General features: G+C 34.5%; 1 long non-coding RNA gene across 3 annotated transcripts in view; it reads right to left on the bottom strand.

The window, feature by feature from the left end:
- LOC111829465 overlaps nt 1-9449 on the bottom strand; it is a 15185-nt gene extending 5736 nt beyond the window's left edge. Inside the window, exons 1-5 of one of the 3 annotated variants that reach the window (XR_002832884.1) lie at nt 9183-9449; nt 8925-9072; nt 4098-4216; nt 1985-2881; nt 1725-1789 (exon numbers count right to left, since the gene is read on the bottom strand). This is a non-coding gene — a long non-coding RNA (uncharacterized LOC111829465). Of the gene's footprint in view, nt 1-1724; nt 2882-4097; nt 4217-8924; nt 9073-9182 lie in introns of all 3 variants that reach the window. The other 2 variants (XR_002832882.1, XR_002832883.1) reach the window with 2 other exon arrangements.
- Nucleotides 9450-9750: the final 301 nt, after the last annotated feature.

Here is a 9750-nt window from a genome sequence, read left to right as displayed (position 1 = left end):
AAAGTATAGAAACTAAATCAAAGACTGAAACAGACGATTAAGGAAAGAATAGTGACGAAATTTTTTTTTTTTTTAAGGAAAAATAAAACTAAACAACCTATAGAAACAAGGCTGCAGCAAACTAGGGTTCTTATTATTATTTTTATTTGAAAATTAAATAAAACAAAACTAGAAATCAAAACTATCGAAAGAAGATGGAAAAGGTAAACCTGGCAAGGGAAGAGCGTGAGGCTCTGATACCAGATGATACAAGACTCGGTGGTGAGCTTGTATCAGGATAGATATGATGGCTACACAAGTTGGCGGTCGCTTCTCTCTTGTGTAGGAAAGATGGTCGTTGATGTAGATCTGACACGATGGCAGTCGCTTCTCTCGTGTGGGATCGAATGAAGGGGAAGTGCTGGCGGATTGAAGTACACCACAGAGATGTGATTGGTCTCTGATACAGTACACGATCTTAGCCTTGTGGAATCACACACACAAGACAAAGAACAAGCTTATTCTCTTAAGAACACTTAAAGAGAAGAAGTGAAGAAAATTCGGGTTCTTTATTGATAATAGGGTGAAAAAATCGTACAACTGCTGCTGGGGGACTTTATAAGAGTCCATCAGCTAGCCCTAGGGCCAAAAATAAATGCAAAGAAATACAAAAGGAAACAAATAAAAAGCAAACACAAAACCCATTGTTTTTGGAAAGAAAATGACAAAATAAAGAAACTAATTGTGCACACTTAAACTCACTTGAAGGGCACATATTCTAGCCGTTGTTGGGGCTTAGTGGACCTGCAAATATCAAAAATACTGAATAGAACTTACCTGGATGCGATCTAGGCCCAATTAATGTTCTCTGAACTACGTCTTGATCTACTTCAGGGGTCTTGTCAGGTGCATGTTTGTTTGTTGGTTTCTTGAAGTAGATGGCTTCTTGGAGTTTCTCTTGGGTAGCTTGATCAGTCTCTTGAAGCTCTTCCAAGTCCTTGATGTATTGTTCTTGATCTTCACTCTCTCGATCACTCTCGAAGCTTGTTTTGCTCGTCTCTTGTGACTCCATTGTCTTCTCTTGGATTCTAGAGGTTTCTTGACCTGTCAAAGGAGAATTCATACCTGGGGAAATGGTATGTTCAAGACTCATTTGGGTGAATGCTTCAGCAAGCTCTTCCTCGGTGGTGGGATCATATCCGTCGTGATGGAGTAAAGGTGGTACAGACCAGTTGACGTAGTTCAGCTCTAGTGAGCTCACAATGTCTTGTACTGCTAGTCTGAACCTCTTTCTAAGTTGTTTAGACTTTGAACGAGTCATGGGACCTACTGGGACGACTGGTACAGGGTGTGGTACAGGATCTGGTACTTGATCTAGTTCAGCGGGTGGACAGGATAATCGATGTCCGCATCAAGTAGACTTTACACTGTCTTTCCCATACAACATATCAAAACAGAGCTCAGCAAATTTCATCTTTTTTCTAGGGTCAAAAACATTTGCTACCATCACAAGCCTATTCATTTCAACCTGCTTCCCAAATGGATCCCAATACTTCTCCAATTTTGATAACATAGACAAAGCTTTACTTTTCAAACGCTCATCTTCAGGATTCATACTCACGGTTAATGCAGATAGGTTTTTAGTAACATAAACTATCTCATTGTAAAGTTTATGAGATGCAACAGAAATTGAAGTTGAAAGAACCAATGTAAACTTATAAAATTTGCCAAGAGTTTGAACCAACCTGTCAACTTCATCCCAATCATTTGGCATAGGTGGTCCGGCTCTTTTCTTTTCATCCACCTTTTCCTGAAAACAATCATTATACACTTTATCTTCAGCCTACATCCTTTCAAATGCCAATCTAAACTTCATAGCTTGTTCTAACATGAGATAAGTAGAGTTCCATCTTGTTTTGACATCTAAAGCAGCCACGCCGTAATCTACCTTCTCTGAAAATCAAATTCAATACGTGAGTAGCACACCTTAAATGCATATATTCACCTTTCAGTATCAATGCATCATCTGAGATTTGCTTCAATGCTTTCTTAAATTTAACCATAGCAGAACTATTTGCTGTAGCGTTATCCACATTAATGCATAACACTCTCTTTAAATCCCACTCAGCTAGACACTCAAGTAGAACATTACATATTGTCTCACCCTTATGATCAGAAAAGTTCTTGAATCCTATTACCATCTTCCTTAACTTCCACATAACATCAACAAAATGAGCTGTTATTACCATATAGCTGGCTCCAGTAGTGGTTGAGACCCATATGTCTATAGTCAATGACAACCTTTGCTTGTTCTGCCCAAGAATCTTCTTCATAGAAGCTTTCTTATTAACATAAAGCTCCACATATTTCTTGTGGCTGTTCTCCTAGAATGAGGCTTATACAGTTGAACTTTGGAACATAAATGTCTCCAAGCTAAGAAATATACGAAAGATAATGGTAATTCCGCAAGAATCATGAACTCATTAGTAGATTCTCCAACTATTGCTTGTGAAACCTTCCTAACTCTAGTACTACCGCCAGCACCAGCAGGAGACAAAACAGTTTGAGTATCCTTATTATGAGCATTTTGCCATACATTTTATTCTTTACATAACAATTGTAGATGCTTCCTCATTGAAGAAGTGCCATTGTTACTAGGACAAGCCAAGTGTCTCCCACAATAGTGGCGTTTGCACTTCTCTTTTTTTTTCCCCATTTTGGTGAAGTGATCCCAAACCCATGACCTTGTCTTCATCTTCTTAGCACTAGTACCTTCTGCATCTTCATCACTGGCGTTCTCTTTTCTCTTTCCCTTATTTTTATAAGTAGGAGTGGGAATATCTTCATCAGTTCCATTGATTTCAGTATCACAAGCGGATGGTGGATAATTAGAAGACGCCATCTACATATAAAAATTTAGAAGCAAACCAATGAATTAAAGTGTCCATGTTGAATACGTTTCCTGTGAATCTTTAGAATACGAGTATACGACACAACAAAATGACAAAATTAGTAACAATATCACACAACAAAATGACAATACGACACAACTTATACGTTTAGAGTTTAGACGTTTGCTATGACTCGAGATTCACAACACACAAGTCATTTCCTTTGTCTGTTTGCATCTCAAACAAATATATTTATAGACTAGACCTGGAACAATTACACTTATATATTATGTTTTGACAAGAGAAACATAAGTGATGTATCACATCTAGTAAAAAAAACACCATAAATAACGTTTATTGTTTTTAAAAATTAGTACAATACGACACAACCAAATGACAAAATCAGTAACACATCTAGGAAGAAAACAATTAACGTTTATTGTTTTTTTTAAAAGAATACGAATCTACTAGTAACAAATTAAATTAAAGATTCAGTGTTTATGACCATAATTGAAATCGAAGTATTGAACAAATTGTTTTCTTCCCAATTTCACCTAGACTAAAAAATTCTACATAATAAACCAAAATCAATTGATTTGTGTTCTTAAAAATTTCTGCGAATCCTAAAAATTGAAATTGGGGTTTTTGTGTTCTTAGAAATTTCCCCAAATTGATTTTAGAAGTTTTGATTCGGATTTGAGTTTTATTGACTAGAATTTGGGTCAAAAAAATATCCATTCGGGATCAGTTAATCGTGTACTGTAACGCGAATTAAGATACACAAAATCCCATTTTTAACAGCTTAATTGATTTTTTTTACCCAAATTCTAGTTAGTAAAACCAAAATCCGAATCAAAATCTTTAAAATCGATTTGGGGTAATTCTAATAACAAAAACGTCACAATTTCGATTTTAGAATTCACATACATTTCTATGAACACAAAATTAATTGATTTTGGTTAGTTATGTAGAAATTATGTAGTTTAGGTGGAATTGGGAAGAAAAAATTTGTTCAGGTGAAATTGGATAGAGTGTGAAAGTAGAGGTGGATCCTAGTTGAAACCGTATTTTACAGGTGGCCAGATATAGGCAGCCCAAGTATTGAAATAATAAGAAAAAAACATAAAAATGAGAAATCGAAGTATCAAAGTATTAACCTCAAAAAATAAAAATAGAACAACAAATATGAGAAATCGAAGTATTAAACTAAAGAGAAAGAGAACTAACCTCAGATTGATTTCGTGAAAATGCTGAGTTGGTGACGGTGGCGAGTTAATCTCTTTCAACGGCGACGGTAAAGTCTCCAAGAGGTTAGCAGCAAGGGTTTCTAATTTGTGTGATTGTATCTTTGAAGATTTGATGAAATATAGAGCATCGGAGATAAAATCAAAGGATCCATTAAATTTCGGAAACTTAGCTGACTCGTCGAGAGTCCAGGAGGAGGATAAGAAAAACTAAAATGTAAACAAACACCATAAATAATAAATATGTTAAGTGTTATACTCGTGTATCGGGTTCTACGGGTACCAATACGGGTAACGGGTAATACCCAGAACCGAACCCGAACCCGCGGGTTACTCAATATAAACCCAATGGAGTAATAAGGTTATACCCATACCCTATCCGAACCGGTTTTTCGGGTCGGGTTCCGGGTTGGGTAATTGGGTACGGGTTTTAGGCCCCGGCGTAGTTAAGGGGTAGTAGAGTTTTTAATGCGTTCTTGTGTTCTTTTACTTCTATAATCTGCCATTTTGTTTGTTTTGGGTTTTCGCAATTAGTACTTTTACTTTGTAATAAAGATTTTTTGTATGATGATTTCATATAAATAAAAGAAAATATGGCATTTTAAATAGTAGAAAACCAATGCTATTTTAAGTATATATGTTTTTGTTGTAAATAGAAAAAGAAATAAGAAAACATAATTTCTATTGTATAGTTAATTATTACAGGTATAAAAAGGTTATTGTATATATAAATACAATAACATGTCAAAAATTTTTTTATCTAAAGTGGTCGATGACATAGCGCTTTTCAAAACGCTTTATTTACTTAAGATAATGTTTTTCAGGTGTTAACAAGATGCAATCGACACTAGTCCTCAAGAAGCGGATGAGTTTGCTGTTTCATGTTTATTTTACTTGATTTTGCCTGAATGTGATATTTTCCCTTGTGTGTATACCTCAGTTATTAGGATGATTGACTCACTGAATATTTCTGACAATAATTATGCATCTCTTTTTGTGACGAAGGTAAAAGCAAAGTGTGACCGTGAAATCAAAGTAGTGAGAGGAGGATTATCTAGGAACTCGCTGGTTGTTCTATGTTCTGTTATGACATTGCTAGGTTGTTAGTTTCTAGAACTTAGTAGCATGTTAGGATTGTTGGATTGATTTTCTGTTGTTCTTCCGCTAGTTTACTTGGTTAAAATTGATTGAGCTAGTTTACTTTGTTTAAATTGATTAATTTGGTTTACTCGGTTTAAATTGATTGAGTTGATTTAGATGGCTTAAATTGATTTGAATTGGTATAATCTGGGTTATCGGTTTAATCTAGTTAAATGGGTTAATTTGATTCGAATTGGTTTAACATGGTTTAGTAGGTTTAAGCTGATTTAATTGATTATAATAAAAACGGGTCGGGCCTTTTGAACATTTTTCTTATTTGAAATATTTTAAGTTAAACTAGATTAATCCCCACATATATGTGAGTTATTATATAATAATTGAAAAGTTGTTAAATAAGTTTGAAACAATTAAATCATCCATTTATATATAAAATATAGTACAAGATTTTAACCCATGGTACACCTCGGGAGATATTTTTTATTTTCTATTTTCAATTCAAATTTTTTATGATGAAATTTGCTAAAACGATATTTAAACTGCATAAAATCAAACTTAATTAAATCAGTTTGATTTAACATGTCTTATATTGGTGTTGTTAAAAGATAGTAAAATAATTTTTTAACATGTTTTTAAGTATAAACTTAAAGATATTTAAATCTATATTAACTTGTGTATTTGATAATGAGCATAATTTAGACACTTCCCGTCATACAACCCGTGTATTTATATGTAGTTAAAATGTAATATTTTAAATGATTTAAGAGTTAAAATATTAATTATACTAAACTTCTTATAGAGTTTACATATTTACAATTTGTAAACATTCTATTAAACTTAAAGAATATTCTTTAAAAATACCCCATGTTACTTTTATTTGGACGTTTAATACCTAATTTTTTATTGGTTGGAATAAAAGTACTTGATCTATTAAACTATTATTAATAAAATATTGTCTTTTAAAATAAGTCTAATCAAACACGCGACTTAGCAGATGTAAACATATATTACGGAATCATTCAGTCAGGTAAAATTTCAGCCGCACATTTTCATACAAATACATATATTAACGTAATCTAGTGATTTGGGAGTGTTGGCATTTTAACACGTTTTCATAAAATAATTGGAATTTTAGTGCATGTACTATTTTATAATAGGGGAAATGGGTGTGTATTACTGTTTGTGAGAAAGGGAATGGTAGAGATAGCATAATTCAAACACTTCTCGCCATAAAAGTCATTTGTTATTATCAAATATAATCAACAAACAAAACGCATATCATATAATAGACAAAAAACATAGATTTTAGTATATCTGATTTTTTTATTTAAATTCATTGGCTAATATTTTAGTTTTTAAATTGAATGGAGAATGTAAAAAAGAAAAAAACGAAAAAAAAAAACTAATAAAAATATATGATCAGAAAGAAAGAAAATAATTTAATTAAATATTAATGGTATCATTGTAAATAAGATTTTTTGGTGAGGAATGGCAAGCTAAATAAATAATAGAGTATAGTAAAAATGTGGATATTTCTAATTATACATAGTACTAAAATGCCAATTATTTTGCACAAAAATTTTGCAAAAATACTAATATAGTTTTGTGGTGGGTTAAAATAATCAAATCAAAGGATAAGTGGGAAATTTGTAAATAAATGAACTTTAATGAGACTTGCCTCTTGAGGACTGTCCTTTTTCTACTTTTGTGCGTTTCATTAAAGTGTTGTTGCGTGCATTGTTTTTGAGGTTTCTCCAACATCTCAGAATCGGTAATGGTTTTATATATGAGTGCTACTCACAAATGCAACACTCATACATGAGTGCTACTCACTCAGTTAGTTTGGTTCTCCTACTCGGTAATTAAACACCCAACCCACAACCCAAAATAAACACAAAATCTATCATGCAACCTTTGCAAGCAAGAAATCAATCAAACAATGAGAGTAAACAATGATTATGCACCACGAAAATTAAATATGCAACTCTATCTAGACTTGATTCAACAAAATTATGGCCACGTGATCACATTCCTCCATCCCCAACACTGATTACATCAATCTGTTACCACGTAGGACCCGAATATAGTAATCCACTGAGTGACACATCATGTCTGCCTCAACACCATCCCGTCGGGTAGTATTCAGCCTAAGGTGCCACCCATCCCTGCTGAGCCGTCGTTTCATGTGCCCAGGAGCGACCAATGGGAAATTCACGTATCACCTACAACTATATGCAACAAATGCAACACTCATACAAAACATACATGACTTCTTGCCTAAGTCCACAGTCTCACCACACCAAGTGGATTTCAACATCATCATCACATCTACTCGATCTGACACCAAGTCCCGATCGAAATAGATCTTGACTAAACTCATCAATCAAAAACTGCAATCAACAAGTAAGAAAAAACAGAATCTATCATGTGCCACATTCACGTGCTTCGAGACTCACTGTGGGTTATCGAGATTCTTGTGTGTGTTGTGTGTGTACTTATCGTCTTTGGCTAAGAACTTTCTCGTATCCGGCCAAAACCTTCTCGTCAACTCTTCTTCTCCTCAGCGTTCCTTCTCATACTCCTCCTCCACCGTCAATCTTCGGTGGCCCAACAGTTTGGCAAGGCTTCGCTCTATAATCTTTCGAGAGAGCTCTCTAATGAACTCTCAGATTTTCTCTTGTGCTCAATGCCGTAGGACCACCTCTATTTATAGGGGAAGGAGTGAGATTTTTCTAGGAACCCTCTTCACATCAGTCGCGACACATGTCCCTCTTCACATCAGTCGCGACACATGTCCCTCTTCCGAACAAGTGGCGGATCTCCGACGACACATGGCGGACTTCCACTGACTCATGGCGTAGACATCCAACCCTAGTCAAATCATTCCCAGCAAATAAATGAACTCCGTTGATAAATGTCGGAATAGCTTAACCCTCGTCAAATCGGTCGCGACACATGTCGGCTTCACCTCTCCGGTGGCGACACCTAGTCGGACATGTTCCCTGAAAACATGGAAGTGTTCCGAGGAATCTTCCTCGAGATTCGTTCTTGTAAACATTTAATCTTGACCGTCCATTCATTTGGCTTGGTCCATTCCTTTACGTTTCGGGCCATCTGGTCCCTTCTCGCATGCACCATTCTCTCTGATCGACTGTTAGGAGGCTGTTAGGATTTTCTTCAAAAATTCTCGATAATTTGGCATTAGTTACAAAGTCTAAAATGATCTCTGAAGATTACTAATACTTTAACCTCCTTCTTTTTAACATAGAACAATAATATAGAACATATTCAGTAATGAACTTAAGTAAAATCGACACTTTTAATGACTTCCACCTAAACATATAAAAATACGAGAGACACTATGTTAAGCTTCCTGTTCTTCTTTCAAATTCATATTAAAAAACATAGATGAAACATAGGGATCGAGTAGTAAACGCATGGCTGTTTGGGTTTAAAAATGATAAATATAGTTATTAGTAGATGAGGACACTACGATGCTGGAGTGGCGAAGACTAGCAGCTAATCATCATTTATCAAACACTTTTTTATATGACATGGCTATAACACCCATGCATATGACAGAAGCAAGGAGTAATGAAGACACAATCGATTCATTAAGTTTGGAAAATCACAAACCAAATTCAGTTCTCAACCTAAGTAAAATTCAAACTTTTTATGACTTGTAAAAAACAATGAATTGATAGTTACTTACTGATAAATGGAGAGGTGGTACAGGAGTCCGAGAGAACTCTTCTCTCCTTCTTTGCTCAAATTGGTTCCGGTTTGACATTTGGAAAGCTGCTGTGAGCTGCACGTTACTGTGCTGAATGCAATATATTGTAGAGGAAACGTGGACCCGCCTTGTATTTACACACAAAGAAAAAGAGTAGAAATGTTAGAACTTTTAAGCAGCCAAAATAGAAATAAGAAGAGGAGACTAAGAGGGTAATAAGAGGTGAGAAGATACCACCTTCGATGCAGTAGTTGAGAAGAAGTAGATCCTCACTTCTTGTCGATTGAGCTGGTGGCGAACAGAAGCTTAGGGCTGAGAAGAGAAGCAAGGAGAAACGATGGTGAGAAGCAAGGAGAAACGATGGTGAGAAGAAAGAAAATCGCAGATGTTTGAGACGGCGTAGGAGAAGGAAGAAGGTTAGAGTGTTTAGGGTTTCATCTTTTTCCTTATTGGATCAAGACTATTGTTCAAGGCCCAACATATTTTTGCAAGGCCAAAAAGTTTTATGTACGGCCCAATCTGATTTTATGCCTAAAATCCTTATATTTGTGATAGGCCCAATAAATAATTTCATTGACATTTGTAATTTTAAAAAAAATTATAATTATTTATATTGTGGTTAGTAGTTTATAAAGAAAGTAAAATTTATGAAAATATATTATAGAAATTAGTACTTTATACAAATGATACAATATTATGTTTATAAATATTTATAATTATAGGCCCAATAAAAATATTATACAAATTAGTACTTTATAAACATATTGTATACAAATTATAAATATCTAATTAGTGTTTAGAAGGT

The sequence above is a fragment of the Capsella rubella genome, unplaced genomic scaffold, assembly GCF_000375325.1.
Source record: "Capsella rubella cultivar Monte Gargano unplaced genomic scaffold, Caprub1_0 scaffold_12, whole genome shotgun sequence".
Classification (NCBI taxonomy): Eukaryota; Viridiplantae; Streptophyta; class Magnoliopsida; order Brassicales; family Brassicaceae; genus Capsella; species Capsella rubella.
Note: the sequence above shows the minus strand (reverse complement) of the source record. Positions and strands in the feature narration are given on the sequence as shown.